This window comes from Micrasema longulum, unplaced genomic scaffold (genome assembly GCF_059751315.1).
Source record: "Micrasema longulum isolate JH-2025_06_02 unplaced genomic scaffold, ASM5975131v1 h1tg000402l, whole genome shotgun sequence".
In the NCBI taxonomy this organism is placed as follows: Eukaryota; Metazoa; Arthropoda; class Insecta; order Trichoptera; family Brachycentridae; genus Micrasema; species Micrasema longulum.
This window is the reverse complement of record NW_028277602.1, coordinates 761,928-781,906: the sequence shown is the minus strand read 5'-3', so window position 1 is coordinate 781,906 and position 19,979 is coordinate 761,928. Positions and strand designations below refer to the sequence as shown.

The 19,979-nt window shown below is 31.5% G+C and overlaps 1 protein-coding gene and 1 long non-coding RNA gene across 6 annotated transcripts in view; one reads left to right on the top strand and one right to left on the bottom strand.

Moving 5' to 3' along the window:
- Csk (C-terminal Src kinase) overlaps positions 1-19,979 on the top strand; it is a 125,427-nt gene that overhangs the window by 39,812 nt on the left and 65,636 nt on the right. Inside the window, exons 1-2 of one of the 5 annotated variants that reach the window (XM_088225935.1) lie at positions 11,185-11,308; positions 13,095-13,273. The exons of 1 other annotated variant lie outside the window; for it this stretch is intronic. The gene's annotated coding sequence lies outside the window, so the exon portion shown is untranslated. Of the gene's footprint in view, positions 1-11,184; positions 11,418-13,094; positions 13,274-19,979 lie in introns of those variants that run through there. 3 more of the 5 variants (XM_088225932.1, XM_088225934.1, XM_088225933.1) reach the window with 3 other exon arrangements.
- LOC148281884 (uncharacterized) lies at positions 17,285-19,461 on the bottom strand. Its single transcript, XR_015822243.1, has 2 exons — positions 18,149-19,461; positions 17,285-17,788 (listed from the first exon to the last, which is right to left on the bottom strand). It is a non-coding gene; the product is annotated as an uncharacterized LOC148281884 (long non-coding RNA).

Here is a 19,979-nt window from a genome sequence, read left to right as displayed (position 1 = left end):
ATGTGTTACCGCAAGTGCCTACTAGTTAAAAGTCAATGTACGTATTTACGCCTGTCACTTCTACTATCTTATTTTTTTACTGGTTAGTTATACAACGCGTGCAAAAATATATGTCTAAATATACTGATTATTTTACATGAATGGCTGTTGTTTTCCGAGATACTGAATATCACGATGGAAACTGCGTATTCATACTGCTGTCTTTGCCCAGAGCAATCCATCACGGAAGAAATATTAATTAAGACTATAATTACGAATGGCTACTTACTCAATGCAGTCTATTCATTGCTAGCGTTACGTTGCAGTCATCGGGTTAAAGTCTAACAGATTCTCTCTTGATTATGCGATACTTTGGAAAATGTTCTTATTTCAATGGTAAACCACGCATACAATATTCTATTTCGCGAATACGGCCACGGTGAAATTAATTATTTCCTTTTGATTAAATCGCGGGCGGGTACAGCATAGGTTTTTCATCTCCTCGAATGTTAATATCTCATTAGGCGTGTATATTCAAATATACTTTCTCGTTTCGCTTTAAAAAGGGTTTTGTTTACACGTGTTGGATACGAGTAGGCTGAATGCTGTCGAAATGCGACCTCTCAGGCGAATGTGTGATAAAACTATGTACAATAGATGCACAAATGTTGAGATCCGTGCATTATGTAAGTTATGTAAGGCGTTATCGACAAAATCAAGAAAGAAATTCTGCGCTGGTTTGAACATGTAAAGCGAATGGACAGCGAAAGAACGGCTAAAAATATTTACAATGCGAATTATTTTGATGGATACAGAAATGTGATTTTTCTCAAGCCTGGGTGCTCTGTGATGTAATTCACCACTGTAATTAGGCCTCCTGGCCTGTTGTGGTGCAAAAAAAAATAAAAAAAATAGAGGAAGACCAAGAAAGATATGGCATGACCAAATCCAACAAATACTTGAAGATGGACATGTCAAAAGTCAGAATAATCGGCGCGCGTGCATGAGAAGACGTATAAATGTAGAGGAAGCGAGAGTAGTATGCAAAAAAAGAGTGATGTGCCGTTCTATATTCTCTGCCTACCCTTACGGGGAAACGGCGTGATGGTTCGTTGTTGTTTACACATTTTCCTGTTTATTTTATTCGCCGCCAATTTTATTTTGTAGCGCGAACACATTTATTATTTTCTTGTGTACCTATGTTAACATTTAGTTTTTTTTAAACCGCGTCGTTCAATGAGGAAGTTTAGTGCTACGGGAAATGAGATGTTAAAGTTTTCTTACGCACGGTTAAAAATTAGACCATTAAATTATTGTACAGCGTAGTTTCTTGAAAATGTATAAAAAAGTATTTAAATAAAAACAAACTACTTTGAAAGACGTCACTAGTTCTTCTGAATCAACCGATGATATAATTTTGTGATAGATTTCCGGTTTACTGGAAGCCAATTCACCAATCAACAAACTCACCGACGGGAAATTGTGACGTCGCACGCGGAGTAATTTCAATTAGCTTGAATACGTTTGTCCAAGTGGATTGCTGCACAGGACTACAAAAAAAATATGTACTCTAGGCTATGGCTATCCAGTGAATCCAACATAAAATATATTTCTCTTTGATGCTTACTGTAATTGATTTTTTGTGTATCTCTATTATTACTATGTTCCATTGCAAACCAGTAAATTCACAATTTACTAGTCTTAGAACAGACCATTGTCTAGTTGGACGACAAATTGTGAATTGCATATGTTATCTATGTATTGTTAACTGCTTTTTTATTATTTATTTCTGTCGTTTCTCTTAAATTTATATACATATGCACGTATGTCAATCTTAATAAAAAATATAAAAAATTACAAAACATCAAAAAATCACAGCGCTGATTATACAATACATATTTGTTGCAGTATCTAGGAACAGCTAGCCCTTCCATACTAGTAAACCTGGTGTTGTAATCATGTACCAACTTGAGTTTATACTCGGAGTGCGACGCATGCTGACAAATTAATTTGTACCAAAGTAGAGTCCTAACAGATAATTTATTTAATAATAATAAAAAAAAAATACTGAACTTCTTCCCTACATATGTTTTTGATTAATTTATTATTTGTGCAATTAGCGCATCTGTGTCATTCGCGTGTTAAGTGAAAAAAATGGGCGGAGCAAGTGGCATCATAATTAACATGAATAAAGAAAAAATCCAAAATATGAAGCGAACTCGAGCAAAACGGTAGAAAGCAGCCGTGTGAATGAAACCAGCCGGTGGCGGTGTGTGTGTGTGTGTGTGTGTGTGTGTGTATGTATTTTTTGATCCAACACAATTTATAATAACCAGTATAACGCGGGTTTATTGCGGTAATAGTGTGAGTAATTAAAATACTAAGCTTGTTGGCTGTGTTACGGCGCTCTCATGTTATCAATGGAGGTACATCTCCGCTCCATTTTCGGTGAGAAGTGAGAATACTCTGCACTCCGCAGCGGCTGGTGTGCCTGTTCCACCGTTTCGCAGGCTTTTCCGACTACGCAAAGGTGTATTGTTTGCGGGCGCGCCACTTGAGCAACCCGTCGACTTCACTTCAGCGCGAGACGCCGTTTTAAAAAACCTTAATTACTAATTATTACGAAGTAATTACAGGGAACACAAAACAATGACTTATTACCCGCCATTCCCCAGTCCTTGTTTCTTTTCTCTGTACTAAAATCATTAATATGTAGTTCTATTATATTCATTTAAGTACAAAATGTAGTTGCGCTGTTGACAAATAAGGCGTCGTGTTTAAATCAATATTGTTTCATCATTTAACTTACCCGGAAATTTTGTTGATCTAAAATACCTTTCATTTACATTTTCCTTAAAATAATGAGTCATTGTTTATTTGTAAAACATCTTAACATTATTTGTTCGGTCATCACTATTTGAAGTAATCATAAAAAAGTTAATTTTGCCTTTTTTTTCATCCTGATAAGAGCATCATAATATTTTAAGCGTTTTATACTGTTCAATTAATTATTCAATTAATATCTAGTAAATATTTAAATTTTGAAGCCATTTTCAACGATTTGTATATAACTCGCTATTAGAAATTGAGAATTAAGTTAGGGTAGAGTGGGGTAGGCAGAGATAGGATAAATGTATGAAAGAATTGAAAAGTATGGATGTGGGAGCGAAAATGAGTAATCTAACTGTCAGTTGCCTTCTGTACGCCGATGACGCAGTCCTCCTAGCTGACAGCGAAGAGGAACTGCAATCCTTGGTTACAAAGGTTTACGAAGTGTGCAAGGAGAGTGATTTGCTAATGAATGTGCAAAAGTCGAACGTCATGGTCTTTGAAAGAAATGTAACTATGACTGAATGTAAGATTGTAGTAACTGGAGATAGTTTGAAACAGGTCGAAGAATTTGTATATCTGGGTAGTATGTTTACTAGAGATGGAAATATGGACAAGGATATTGAAAGGAGGGTTAGTGCCGGTAACAGAGTTAATGGTGCCTTAAAGTCTGTCGTAGCAAATAAGTGTCTATCGCAAGAGGCTAAATTAGCAGTTCATAATGGAGTTCTGGTACCAACCCTAATGTATGGAAGCGAAGCATGGAGTTGGAAAAAAAGGGACGAAAGTAGACTGAATGCTGTTGAAATGCGATCCCTCAGGCGAATGTGCGGAAAAACAATGTATGATAGGTGCCCTAATGTCGAAATTAGAGCAGAATGCAAGGCTGAGTTAAGCATTATCGACAAAATTAAGAAAGGTCTTTTGCGATGGTTCGGTCATGTGGAGCGAATGAATGATGAAAGAACGGCTAAAAAGATTTATGATGCGAATGTGTCTGGTTGTAGAAGTCGAGGAAGGCCGAGAAAGACATGGCATGATCAAGTACAACAAATTCTTGAAAGTGGTCATGTGAAAAGTCGGAATAATCGACGTGCGTGCATGAGAAGATGTATGAATGTGAAGGAAGCAAAGGAAGTGTGCCAGGACAGAGTGGTGTGGCGTTCTATCCTCTCTGCCTACCCCTCCGGGGAAATGGCGTGATGGTTAGTTAGTTAGTTAATTAGAGTGGGGTTCGATTCGGACCCCTGATCCGTAAGTCCGAAACACTAGAGCCACGGGACTGCAACCCGATTCAAAATTTGTTTGCAAGATAATTTAATTATTAAATAATTAAAGCACGATAATGTTACTAAATAAATGACTGAAAATATATCGTTGTGATCGTAGAACAACGACAGGTGTGCGAAAAATGCGACACTGACTTTTTTATATTGGATCTAAAAAAGGTTGTGTATAAAGGATTTATATTCCAGGTTTAAAAAATATACAAATGTAACTCTCCCAAGAATCAATTGGTTGATATACTTTTGTGCTTATCAAGTTGTCATGATGACGATATGAACTATTTTTTTATTCATTTATGCTCAAAAGGCACTAAGACTTACTGAAACATAAGCATATACGAGTAGTACAAATAATATCCTGCATTAGTTTGATATGTTTACGTAGTCCGCGTCTTAACTCTTCAGTCTTCATTCTATATCGTATTTAAAATATTATCGTTTTCTGTCGATCGCGTCTAGTGCCTTGTTCTATTGTGCTGAGTATCTTATTATATTTGCCCCAGTTCACATCGACTTGCGCATCTATTTACCCTAACAGTAATACCCACATAATATGACGGCAGTTCCTGGATCCAATATTCCGTAGAGACAGTTCTGCGAGATGCTCCGCAAAACGTATCAAACTGTTTGGAGACATACAAACTTGATCAGGGAAATGTATCGGAAATTCAGAACCCCGTTAGCTCTTTGCATTATGTCAATGCTGATAGGATCTGCTCACAATAATGGTAGGCTTATAAAGGATGCGTACCTTCGTACCTATATTATAAGCGATTAAAGTAATAATGCGATTCTCATATTATACTATAATACCTCATTTTGGTTAACTGACTGTAAGATAAGTAAAAATCTAAAAATAATACTTTTAAAAATAATACTTTAAAAATTTTCACGCAGTTCTGATCAAAGGGGCCTGGGTGAGGCCCTCTAATGGGAAGTTAAAATTTATCTTCAATTTTATCTACCTAGTAAAATGAATTTTCCACGATGACAAATACAAAATGTTTAATTTTTTTTTAAAAACATTTCCATTACCGACGAAAATACTTTGAATTTTCATACTTTTGTACATAAATATTGATGTTAGTTTTTACCGTCACGATATGTAGCGACGAAGAGAGCGTTCATAATCGCGGCGCTGGTTGATTCTACAATATACTTTTATACTTATTATTTTACTAACAATCGCATATTTGTAAATATTTAACATGCATTTGGATGATTGCAAAACATCTGTAGTACATATTTAATTAAAAAAAGTTTTTTTCCGTTTTTATTATAATTCGGATTTGGGAAAACGAATGTTATGTTTGCTTTTGTCTAAATTGTTAATCCGTATAAATATTTTTTTTTCTATTCTATATTTATGAGTGTTATAACATCAGATCTGTCTTGCTTCTATAGCGAATATTTTTGGTTTAAAATTATAACAACATATAGGTATAGGGATACTTCATAATTTTTGTGTAATATGAATCTTTGTATGAATAAATAAATACTACATTTTATTTATGTCGTTAGCATATTACACAATTTGAAATTATGTTTTTAAGGATTAATTTTTCTTTTACGTAATGGGAACAATTATGTAAATATATGTATTAAATTATAGATAAAAATTGTATTTTGTTGTAATATTGTACACTTTTTATCTGAATAAACTAAACTAATGTTTATTTTGTAAAAATATTCACTTTACTAGCGTACCTTCCTAATATTTGCACATATTAAATGATTTTATTACTGTATTTGTAAACACGACTAATTTTCTATTAAATTTGTATAAACCAAATAAATTTATACTTTTGCGATTTGTAAATTGAAGTGTTTTATACAAGTTAATAAACAATAAATGTTTTTTAAAAACGACATAAAAGTTTTTTTGTAAAAGTAATTCATTGACATTCTTTTCAGTTTTATTTATATTTATTAGCCATCAAGAAGAGTATAACTAAACCGATTGTTTGACACTTTACGAAATTAATAGGTAAAACATCAGAATGATTTAAAAAAAATATCTCTCTCTATTTCATGTGCCAGCAGTTCGTACGAACTATGCCCAGAACTCTCCACTTATACGTTTTGCTCGTGAATATAATTTGAACTTTCCCTTTATTGATCCATTTGATTCTAAAAAAATGACATTTAAAATGTGCGTCTTAAAAAATACTTTTTTGTCTTATACTTAGTTTCAATGATAAAGTCTTATTTTATCTTATTTTATTTTATCTCTAATTCTTAATATTTTATATATATTTATATTTTTGACACTTGTGCATTAATATTTACACACATGTCCACCCTCATTCCAATATAACACCCACTCACCCACCCTCTTACTCACACTCACACAAACACACTAGTATGTATTGTGCGTGTATTTAATGTATGTATTTTTGTGGATATCTGTCATTGGTTTTATTCTCTGTATATTTTATTTGTTATATTTTTGTTACATGTATTTCTGTTGATATCCCCTATAAATAAAATAAATAAATAAAAAAACCGTCTACCGTAAGTCAATTATAAAATATGGGATGTTCCACGTTGTTAATGTAGTAATTAAATTATGAACTTATTTTAGTGTATTAGTCATATTTGCTGATGTTTTTACCACCGACGGTTTGTTCGTCCGGTGAAGTGGGTTTGGTAACGCAGTAGCCCCATAAAAATCGAGTTTGTTTACCCTTTTGGCACGTTTACCCCCATCCGAGGACCAGATGTAGGTAGTGGGTACTGTACCTTCATCTCATGATGCCGTGACGTGACTCAGCCCAATTCCCAGTTCACTCAGCTGAATTAAGAACAATTCTTTGATCACTGACCTAGCAAGGTTAAGCTTGTGTCTTTCGGTTGATCCAAGGTTCAGAAAGCTAACCGACTCCAGCCTTAAGATAAAACTAGATCGTCTCGTGAATAAAAAAAACAGGTTGATGGACAATTGTTCTTTGGAATTAATATAATATTTATTGAGTGTTCATTTGCGTCAGTGACTTCATCATTCCATTTACACTCGTCCTGAATATCTTTTTTGGTTAGGGAATTCACGAAAATATTACTAAGTGGCTTTAAAAATATACTTCAGCAAAACAAATGAAAGGATTCCTGGGACCATGAATCACGAGTCACGAGTGTTTGCATTCCGTTTTCGTGAAAATTGTTATTTTGTAGAGCCGATTTGAGAAACAAACGACAAATGTCACAATATTTACTTATTCATTTCAAATTACATTTGTTTACACATTCACTAACTTGTTTTGGCTTTTTCGGCTGTGCCCGTGTTAATTAATTAGGAAGGAAAAAAATATAGTAACCTTAAATAAATAATAATGATATGTTATTTGATACAATATCAATATTGAGATTAACAATCCGAAAAAAGAAACAACATTAAATATTTTAAAAAAATAAATAAATACATAGGTTATGTAGTTACAAACATAATAGACATAACATAATATAGAATCAGTCATGAATTTTTAAATTACGATTTTTTACTAAAAACATTAAATTTGTTAAAGCTTGACGATAGAAGAAAAATTATAGACCTTTTAAATTTATTCAAAATTGTAAATTCAATATGGGATTGTCCTGAACTATTATCTCTCATCAACTTCAGGGTGCCTGGAAGAATGACTCGACAGGTGCCACCGTTTTGTAGCAACAATTCACGGACAGTGTATACTTGTAATGCCGTATTTAAATAGACTTCATGAACTCAGCAATAGTTATTCCCACGTATCTGATGTATTTAGTGTAGGGTATTGTTCCCATAGAACAAACCGTTTGAACTTTTTCAAAGATGGTGAATGATAATTTTTTTTCTTTATTCATGCATTTCATAATATATATATGCAGTTTTTTGTTCACTTTGCCTAGCTGTGTGAAACAGTACTTATGATTTTCTTGTTGTTTTTACTGTAGAATGTTTTATTATTTAAACTTTCTACTGAATATGCTGTATAATTTTTTTAATATAAATCTTGTATAATTTTTGTTTTTTTTTATTTTTATAAAGTATAAGGAAATTCATGTTTAAAAAAAAAAATATATTAAGCCAAATATGTTAATATTACAAATGTTTGTAAAAGCCGGATTAGCCGTTTATGTTTTTAAAATAAATAAATAATCCGATTTACTAAATAATAGAATAATTCAAATGAAATGTTATCATTATTCGGAAGATACTATTACTATTTTTAAGGGCCACCATGTTGTATACCATATGTAAATTCGAATACTACAGAGTAGAATATAATTTACATTGGCTTATTGTTTTTATTTATTTATTCTCGAAACCAACTAAAATTGTAAAGGTATGCAACAATTTTGTAGGCATATAGAAGTCTAGTCATTTTTACATTGGGCTTACTATAACCTATCATTGGATGGTTGAAGTGATCGCTACACATTCTGTAATATTTTTGCGATTGTGTAAAATATCAACATGTTCGTTGTGCAATATCAATATTTGATTATTTTTTTCTTATTGTAAAAATTATTACTTTTTGACTTTTTAAAACATTTTTTTGTGTTGATTTATTTGTACTACCATTTATTAAACAATAATCATAACATTAGCGAGAGATTACAATGCGTGGCCAGTTATTTACGTAAGCTTTTTTACTAATCATAGCACGTGGCGATCACGTCATGCATGTTTATATTTATATAATAATTTAATCTGCGTTTGTGTACTGTTTCTGTCTCTTTAATTTTATCGTTGTGTTGTGAAGGTGGGACTGAGATAGGAATTGATTTGGCAGAAGTTTATATAAATTATGTAGCTGGGAGGTGAGGGCTATGGTACTAGTTTATGGCCATTCGCTACCTGTTACCTGCTACCTGTCGTTATTAGGAACGTGATAAGACTGAAGAATTATGCATAAGCAGTCTTGTAACTGGATGACCTCCCGCACAAATCGAATACGCGGGGGACCTCTTCATTATGAATAGAGTATTTAGTCATATCATATAATATAGAACTATAGTGCGCTCAATGTGTCTAGGCAAATCAAATGCTTGGATATATGAAAAGTATTTCCCACGGCCGATTATTATAAATTATCACCGCTAATAGTATAAGTGATGTAAGAAATATAACGCGTTTATTAGTTTTGTTCACCAGAGACCGGGTTTTGTCGATACAGACATCTTCAGACTGGTGAAATTCCATTCACATTAGCTGCGGATAAGGCGCTGAAAAGCCATTCACTGGCGAAATGTCCCAAATTAAAAGTTGTCGAAATAACGTTTTATTTATTAAAATGTCTTTACACCAAACACTGTCAGTATAAAACGTGCAAACCACGGTTGATCCCCTACTGGGTTAACACGAAATATTTTTTCACTACAATGTTCTGTGGTTACCTCCATGTTACATATTATAGTATTATATAAGCAGACGTATATACGTTCGCTGCAAATATAATTTAGCAGGTAAGTATTTTTCTTTAAATACAACAAGCGAATTTATATGTATTGTATATATATATATACTTGATTTTTTTTATGCCAAAAGAGCAAGTTAAACTGTTTTTAATTACTTTGGCTAGATTCAGAACTATTTTAACTGCATTTTACTAACATTTTCAGTCAGCTTTTCAGTATTTTTAGGCTAATTTTAGGTATAAATTTTATTTTTTGAATCACTGTTTTTGTGGGTATTCATTATAATTTATTTATTTTATTATTTATTTACGGTTCCATGAACCTTTTACATAATTACAATAAAACCAGTGAAAAAAAATACAACGTAAAGAGCATAATATTTAAAAAATAACAAAAACACCGAGAAAAGTTTCAATGGTAGGCAGTATTTATATATAAAAAAAGAAATAGTACACCTGTAACAAATAAAAATATTTACCTTTATAAAAGAAAATAGCTGTTTTTAAAAAAGAGGAAAAAAAGAAAAAAAATAAGAAAGTGCTTTAAAAGGAAAGTTAACCAGTTAACTTCATGGTTTATATAAATATTAATATAAGGCAATAATAAATTTATAAAATAATTATACACACAAGAGTAAAGAGTTAAAACAAAAGTGTAGAACCAATCAATATTTGAATTTTTAATTGTTTTTCAAAACTAATTAATTTTAACTTTCTGGTATTAAACTTTAAATAACCTAAAATTATAATACAATCAATAAATACATCTTTGTTTTTAACCGATTATTATTTATTTTTTCTACCTAAATTCACCACGCAAAGGAATAAAATTTACTATAGAAATAGAAAAATATTAAAACATAAACTTTCTTGACTTGTGTTTAACAATAAAATAATATAACATATCTACCTTAAACCAATATATATAAAAACATAATTTTTTTATAATTCCTTAAATCATCATCCTTAAAAGAAAAAAATATTTGATTTATTAGCTCCATGCGCAGCATAATATTTAGTAAACATTGATGAAATAAAATAGGATAGAGTTCATTAGTTCAGTAAAACTTGATAAAGAAGCTTGTATAGCTTTGAAACCGGTCGATAGAAAAAATAAAAAATAAATGGTTCAAAACAAATTTATTTTTATTTATTTTATTATAATTTTGGGTCATTTAAAGGTTAATACTAGAAAATAAAATACATTTTCAATTAAAATACTTCAGCACAAATAATAATTATCGATAAAATATTGTGAATACACTTATAAAACTTCTGCACAACCTATGTTGGCGGACATAAATATATTTAAAAAAAAAAATAGTTTTGTTAAAAATGCAAATGTATTATATGTCGTAATTATTGTGGTCGTGTAGAGAATTGTAGTTACTGTACGGTTGGCTATTTCATTTTTAAGTAACGGTTACTCACATCAAAATTTATATAGGTATAAAAATTTATCTACGTATTATTTTCATCAAAAATAAGTAATAAAATATACGCTTATCTAAATAAAAATAAAAAGTACAAAATGAACTTATTCATTCTGAAATAGGGCGTTCAATCGATTTTATTTAACTAAATATCATGGTTTAGTGAGTTTTATTTTATGATTTTTGGTAAACTAATTTAAGTTAGCCCAGAAAGTGCGAGCGCAGTCTAACTAGTACGTCAGCCACTAGCCACTAGCAACGCTAGTGTGTAGGTTGGTCTGCCGTAACTCGCACTAACGTCAGTGTGATTTCACATTCTGAATCGCGCGGTCCCGTTCAAACAGTTATAGGTATCGACAAAGTGCTTCTCCCACAGTGCGAACCTTGTGTCGTAAGGTATATTTTATAGACATACGTCTTGTAAGAACATTTTCTCAATTTTCCGAGTTACGCGACGTGATTTTCCCGATGGTATTCGCGCGAGTGTCTTTAGACGTCCCGTATGTTTTCCACATCTTCGAAGAACAACACACTACTTCAGATTCAATAATATCAAATCTCTTTTTAGACCTATGTATTTTACCTATCTTATATTTGCATATTTGCGTTGTAATTTAATATTTTATCATAAATGTATTAAAGTATGTCTTGTTCCATATGCATTTAATATGACAAACACGGCGTTAGATTCAAGCGCACTTTTTTGAAATAATGTATCCCAAAAAAGCATTGTGAACAGCTTAATACCATGTTTTAGTGTGAGATATATTGACATAGATGTGTTAAAAATATTTAAATGCATATTACTACTTTTTATTGTGCATATTTGTTTTTCTCGACTATTCTTTCAACGTCATAGATTTCTTTATTCGCGCCTAATGGTGAAAATGGCATTGCATTAACACATCAATTGCTGCGTGTGTCGATCATCTGTTATATTTGGCATGGTAATCTGACAGAAAAGTTCTCTTCAAATTATCATTTTTATCTGCCTTGTTACGAATTGAACCCGGGACCCCGTGCGTGGTAAGCCGAATGCGCTAATCACAGCACCACGAGGTGTACAAATGATTTACTATTATTATATCCAACCAGAAATAATTGTCGATAAGAGTAATCGTCTACGGTAGTTAATCATTTTGTGCAATAAGATTCTCTTAACTTCACAATTTGTGAAATATAAGGTGACAACCATAAGTATTGAAAGTTCTAATTTATAATTGGTTTTCGAATTAGGGAAAGATCGTTTTTGTAATTCTCTTTTTTTTAATGTTACTGTATTTATCGTTAACTTAATTTAGTATTGATTAAAACTAATGGTTAATCGGTCATATAAAACATTTTTCAATTATCTTTTTTTAATGTTTATATAAGTACATTTTTACATCAGTAACTTTTATAATATAAATTTGAGATATTTTAAGATATGGGAAAAAATATCCTGCACAATAATTTATTTACCATTGTCTATGAATATAGCAAATATAATCCGTCTCGTGGCTTAGTTGTCAGTGCGTTTGCCTACCATGCAAGAGGTCTTAGGTTCGATTCTCGATATGGTTCATATGAAATATTTATTCACAAAGGTGTTTTTTTTTTACATTATAATATTTCACAGTCCCTGGACTGGCACCTGAAGTGTAGACTGGTCACCTACCTTAGTGTAACGATCAAGATACGCTGCTGTTCAATGCAGTGCCCTGTGCACCATTAGGTGCGGCAAAGGAATAGTGATGATGATTTCACTGTTTCTGGACTGGATTTAAAGCGTAGAATCGATGATCGTGCCATCATATATAATGATCAATATTCGCTGCAATTGGAATACCAATGTAGTTCCCTATGCACTACTATGTGCGAATAAGAATTTGATTATGAAATTATTTATACCCATCATAAATTCAAAAAGTTTTTTCCATTTCTTTCCTTTAAAATTTTAATACAGTTAAAAATTTTAGGATTTTAGTATGAACAAATTTTCTAAATTCTTTTTATCTGTTTTCTAAGAACACTTCGCTTTGATGTAATTGACTTATGATGTAAGGATTTGCTGTAGTATGTTTTACATAATATGTCCTTGTTCGGTGGGATGTGGAAAGCTTACGCTTTGCGATATTGAATTTTACGAATTTCTAAGGTAATGTTTCGAGCTGAAATAATACGTTTTTTCCATTTAGCGTTGGTATTGATTTAAAACATTTTGAAATAAATTTGTGCTTCGAATTTTTTGGTGAACAAAAGTGAAAAACGGGATTCGGTGATTTTGAGTGAACCTACAAAAATATTCTTATTGCATTTCGCCATCAATTATAATTGATACTCTTTATCAAAACAGATATTTTTTCTCAATATTGAAGTAAGTATGTTTACTGTATTTTGTAAAAATCTTTAAATTGTTAAATATTACTAACAAAATATTATGTACCAACTTTAAACCATGGCATTTTCTAGTGATTTTTATTAAAAAATGCGTTCTTGTTATTTACATTTGTTTTTCCTTAGTCGTAAGTAAGTGGAATAGAAAATGGTAGAATAGGGTTCGAAATCAGACCTCTGATCTTTGAGTCCGCAATACTACCACATGATCACAACCCGGTTCATCGGTTATAGATTTAGCATTCATATCATTATAGATGTCAGCATATTATCCTTGATGTCGATTAGACCTTATTTGTCCCGAATAAACCACTCACGAATTAATTAAAATTTATTTGTACATCACGTCTTATTGGATAATATTGCTAAACTTGAAGAACGACAAAATTATTTAAACCCGCAATATTGGCCTATGTTAAAAATACTTCGTAATCAATGTCAATAAACAATAAATATTTTATTCAACGTCGCGTGTCGGTAGCTACACCAAAATGTCCGACTATAGTTATTATGTCATTGATGTCTAAGCAGTTTTACGAAAGTCACCAAGTTCGAGTAAATCTGTGGCTTTATACTGTAACTAATTAGTTTCGTAAATTCATTCGTATCGTATGGAAGGGAACGAGAGCAAAACATGGTTTTAATTGCGTTAGAATTAAGTGAATATATGACGGACGAACGTTTTAACGAAACAAAATTGTGATAGAATAAGCCTGCCGATAAACGAGTTTTTTTTGGCACATATACGTTATTTCTACCATTATTCAACTTTCTTTTTGTCTCCAACTTGTTGATAAGTAACTTAAAATTATCAGTGCCAATATCTCTATTTTTTTGCGAAACTAGTTCTCAAATATATATTTTTTAGCACTGATAGATTTTCTCAAGTAACACTACATACAATCTACTACAGTACTGTGTAAAAAAAGTACACCAAAAAATAACAATAGTTAGGTTTCGTTATATAAAAATAATTTTGGAATTTAAAATATAAAAACGAATTTAAAAGATACTGCAGCCAGATATGTAAATATGGATTGTATAAGTTCAATTGATTGACGTTTTCGAGAGATTCTACTATGAATTATTTGTGAAAAAGAAGTTGAAATCAGTTGTTCGCTATTTATTGTACTTAAATTTTATTTAAAAGAATAATATACATATCTACGACATACCCACGTACTTGAAAAATCGTTGAAAAGCAAATTGTACAATTATATTACTACTAGGTACGAATTGTTAAATTTATGTTGAAAAAAATGTATTTCAATTTTGTACCGTGTTATTTTGAAACCGTGTAAAAAGGGGTTCCGGAGTATGACTTGGACATTTACAATACGCATTACTGTGTATTATTTCACGTTCAGGGCATTTTACTTGATAACAATGTCCGTATCCAAAGTAAATCTTATTTGCAAAACTTTCTTTTCATCTCGCCAAACAACCAATTACGAACAATTATTTTTAATTAATCAAACTCTTATATAGGTGTGCATTTTTTAGAAAGTATTTTTCATTCGTTTCTAGATATTACTCACGTATTATGTATGTAAATAAAGACCGAAGTACCAAATGCGTTTTTTAAATTTGCGTGTATCACAACAGTTTATTAATTGTACATATTATGCTAATGGTATATTTTTACTTGATCTTCATGCAGTGAAGAATGAATAATGTATTAGAATTTCCTGTATTAGGGTGAATATATTGCTGATATCGGTAGATCGACCAGTTTTTATTAATTCTTATTATGTTTTATTGTGATTCAAAAATATGTTTTAAATATTGTAATTCAAGAAACGTGTTCAAAATATTAATCAAAGTAACTCTGATGTCTCAAACTATTTATTGTGTCTTCTAATGGAACGATAGACTTATTTTTTATTTATTAGTTCGTGGCATCACACATGGCACATTAGATTTTTTGGCAAAATTTATAAAGAACATATTTTTTCAAATTGATTTGAAATATTTCAAAACTTTCCATTTATTTTATTTAATCTGGTTACTCATTGTACAATTTTAAACCCTTGTACAGTGAGTTTTGATCCAAAAATTTTCTCCTCACTGGTAATCTTATATTTTATTATCTCTAGTTCCGTATGTATGGCATTGTTGGTTTTTTATGATTAATATAATATAAATTTATATTGATTAATATAAACTATTTAGGTATATATTTTTAATTAAGTATAAAATACTAATTTTAACTTTACTTCTCTACAGTCAACGCTAACATTTATAATGCATGCATTTTCTCCAAAGAACGGTACATTATTTAAAATAAATACACCAATAAAAGCCAAGATTTTTCTCCAAAGGACGGTACATTACTTAAAACAAAAACACCACAAAACAGCCAAGATTTTTCTCCAAAGGACGGCACATTATTTAAAACAAATACACAAAAAAGCCAAGATGTGCCAAAAGTCAACGTGTTTTATTGAAACATAAATCACGCAACAAAAATTTCACCGATTCGATTGGGCCAATCAAACCTGGGACGTACTTGAGACACGGGACTGTGGGTCTATCTAATTTTCATAGATATTTCAATTAAGGTGGAGAACTTTCTTAAAAATATGACAGAAGACTAGACATTTAAAGAGCTTTTTTGCATGCGTTTTCTGTTTATTTTTGTTAAGTAAAAGAGCCGAAAACTTTATTGAATATGATGAATTGAATTCTAATAAATTATTTTAGAAACAATGATTTGGACTTACCCACGCAAAATATTGTAAGTTGTGGTTAAGTTTGTTTTCTCAAGTCATTGAAAAATATGTAATTTTTATGCACTATTATAAAAAATTTCATGTTAACGTGTTATTTTCTTTTTAACCCTTTTATGATATAAAATGTGTTTCCACCGCGAAGCCACAAGTATTGCTGGCAACTCAATTAGGTCAACGGTCGGTTATATAGGGGTAGGAAAGCCTAAGGGTTTACTTCAAGTCAGACCTGGTTATTGAACCTTATCAAGTGATGTTTTTAATCTGAAATTTAGTACATATTTACCATTGAATAATTAAACCGCATATCAAATTCAAAGGTTAAAATTGTCAACATCAGAAGCGCTCCATTATAACATCAATAATAAAAGAAGTGCATTTTAGCATAATATATAACTTTATTTATCAGCATCATGCTTATCCGTATCTAATCACAGCGTATCCCGATCATTTGTTACATTAAGTATATCATGTTCATGAAGGCAAAATGAATTATTTGTATACTATAAAATGTTTTAGTGTGAAAATAACACCGTTATTTTTTTATGACGTTCTTATCGGAAATCGATCTTCAGATATTGTACACGGTTGTCAAACACGCTAACCAGTATACAACAAAGCGGACTTATATCCACCTGATTACCTTTATCTGAATTTTTGCTTATATTGAGTAAAAAACACCCGTCAAGATTTCTGGTTCTATTACACACGCAAAATGTATTTTTCATTCCGCTCGCTTACGGGAAAAAATATAGTATTATAATAGATAAAAAGTTGTGCCATACAAAGTAAAGAATTTAATTCAAATTTATTTGTATGATGAAGTGAATCATTGTGTGAAGCGGTTTACTTTTAAATCTAATTCGGTCTTTGTTGGATATAAACAGTTGAAGTTTTACGCTTTAGATTAATCAACAATCTTCACTTTCGTGTAATCTATGGAAATGCCCAACCCACAAGAAAGTGGGAGCTGTTTTTGTTTTCTTTTTATTTAGCTCAACAATAAAACTTGTGTCAGTTGGTAAGCGTATTATACACGAAAGTATAATTTGGCTTGTTTTACTAAATGTCATTATTTTCAAACTAAGGAAAAAATGGGAAACTGCGACTTGTCATCATCTGTAAACTTTGATATTTGTCAACATCATCACCATACGATGATGATAAATACGGTACATCAAATGTATCGTATCTCGATCATCTGTTACATGAAGATGAGGTTATCGGTCTTTCGTTTTAGGTGCCAGTCTAAGGTTAAAAATGAAACATTCAAACATATACTTCATGTCGACTTTGCCAGGAATCGAACCCGGGACTCATGGCACCGTGGCATGCCACTACACTTCGAGACATACTTTGTCTACTTGCTTTGTGCTTTAAAGATTTTTTAACCTAAGTTTTTGTAACATTTGTCCGGGATTTTGGTCCTATTTTTTGTCAAAAATCACAAAATTAGTTAAATAAGATGAAATATTCTACAAGTAATTTCGAACCATTCGGCATAGGTATAGCAATGAGCAGTCAATAAAATATTTCAATGCGAAAAACAATGTAATGTTTTTAAAGCGATAACACAATATCTAGAGATCCATAAGCAAAAACTCAGTCTAGATATGACACACACATGTTTTATGCTTTAGAAACAATTAGCATACTGTGTTTTTACTTATGATTAGTTGCGGTATTTTTTTTAATTTGTATAAAGTTGAAAAATACAAAAAAAATCATACCTCAAAATATGATAGGTGCGAAGGTTTTCACGGTCACTGTTATCAATATTATGTATCTTTTTTGGGTGATACCGTGTATGTTGGATTTGATCCGACGTTTCGGCTACCATTGCAGGAGCCATCTTCAGGGAAAACTGTGTGTTTTATAGAGAAATGTATGTGTTTATGTACTAGTAATTTGTACAAATTACTAGTACATACGTTTACAAATTACGGTACAAATTACTAGTACATACGTTTACAAATTACGGTACAAATTACTAGTACATACGTTTACAAATTACGGTACAAATTACTAGTACATAAACACATACATTTCTCTATAAAACACACAGTTTTCCCTGAAGATGGCTCCTGCAATGGTAGCCGAAACGTCAGATCAAATCCAACATACACGGTATCACCCAAAAAAAGATACATAATACTCAAAATATGACTTTTGCAAATAACTGGCTCTTCGCTTAATACGGCAGTATAGTAGTATTTGGACAATGGGCATGTTACCTACGTTTAAAAAATTCAACATTTTATTTCTAATAGAACATTAAAATTTTTGCTCCTTGAAAATTATAATTGAAAGGCAATTCATGCGAAAATGGGCTCATTGAATTTTTTCGATTTTTTAAATGTTAATGTATTTTTTTAAAATCGGGAATTAGCTCAATAGAATATCATATAAAAAACTTATAAAATGTGGCTCCTTGTTTTATTAAACGTACGAAAAAAATATGGGGGCGCGGCTGGCAAAAGAAAATAGTAACAAATGCGACGATTGTTGTAATGAGCCCAATTTTTGTCGGTTCAAGGGAGGATTTTTTTTAGTTTAAATTAGACGTTTTTGTTAATTTTTCAGTGATCGTAATGTAGAAAATATATTTTGCAAACCTATTTAATTAAATATATTAACTCCGTACCCCACAGTTATTAAGATTTTTATTCTGTTAGCTCTCCTGTAAAATTATTTTTTTGTTAACGAGCCTGTTTTTACCTTGTACCTTTCAAAATAAAGGTAAAAGGGGAAATCGCGTTTCATTGTCATAAGTAGGTAAAGCATTGAACTTAAAAGCAGTGAAAAATGAAATCATTTTGACAGTAGTTGTGTGTCTGATGTGATTTATTATTGACAACATGATTCCGCGCCTCTTCCCCCGGGCAACACTTAATATTTACTTTCTCCGTTCAAGTTTGCTGGCAGAAAAAAGCGTAAAAACAAGGCATTTTCACGAAGCGAGCTAAGCTGATTCGTAGCTAGTTTTAAACTGCAAAATAATTTCCGCCGTCTTGAACAATATTTATTTCGCTATTCAATTTGAATGTGAATAGGTTGTTTCCCTTTTGAATTACGTTGAAATTCAAATATTTCAATTGATTGAACAACCAATAGTCTGCAACCAATTGATTTGTGAACGGATGACCATTTTGTCGGCAATCGCTTAGGGACAATCATCAGTGGACTTATTGCTTTCTTGAAAATGCACGATCTTTTCAAATGACAGAGGACGTTTTTTTACTGCAGTGTTTGCATAGTCCCCGAACTGGCACCTAAAACGTAAGCCTGATCATCTTACCTTCATGTTGATCGAAATACGCAGTATTTGGTGTACCGATACAAGGTCTTCTCCATCGGTGCGATTAATAAATGATCTCGTTTACGTATTGATATTTTCGTTAAACAAATCAGTAGTCTTGTGTACATTAAAAAAAAAAAAGTAAATTTGTTCTTCTATTTTTACCCTACACATTGATTTGATTATTTTACACTCTTGTTACCCGTTAACGTTTGGTATTACAATAAAAATCCGCCTTTTATAATTTGACAAATGAATATTTATAATTATTCAATTAATTCTAATCGAATATGGTTAACTTTCCACTCTAAAAGACGCTAAATTCAAAGTTATGTAGAGCGACAAGCGACGACTGTGTGTATAATTATTTTGCAAAACTATCCAAGTAAGCATCCGGCTTATTTTGCCGATGAGAAAGACTTGATGCTTTAATTATAACAAAACGTCAATTAATCCATCAGATCAGAGGGTAGGTCGACAAACACCACCCGTAGTTTTGTATTCAGAGTTTATAACTTTCTCATTGGTAAATAAATTAACCCCAACAATGGCTAGAAAATCTTGCCAGCCGCACAGAAGAGGCAGGGCTTAAAGCACGTGCTTTAGTTGATTCGCCTAATGTTTAACCGTCTTTAATAATCATACTTTTTGTATGGAAA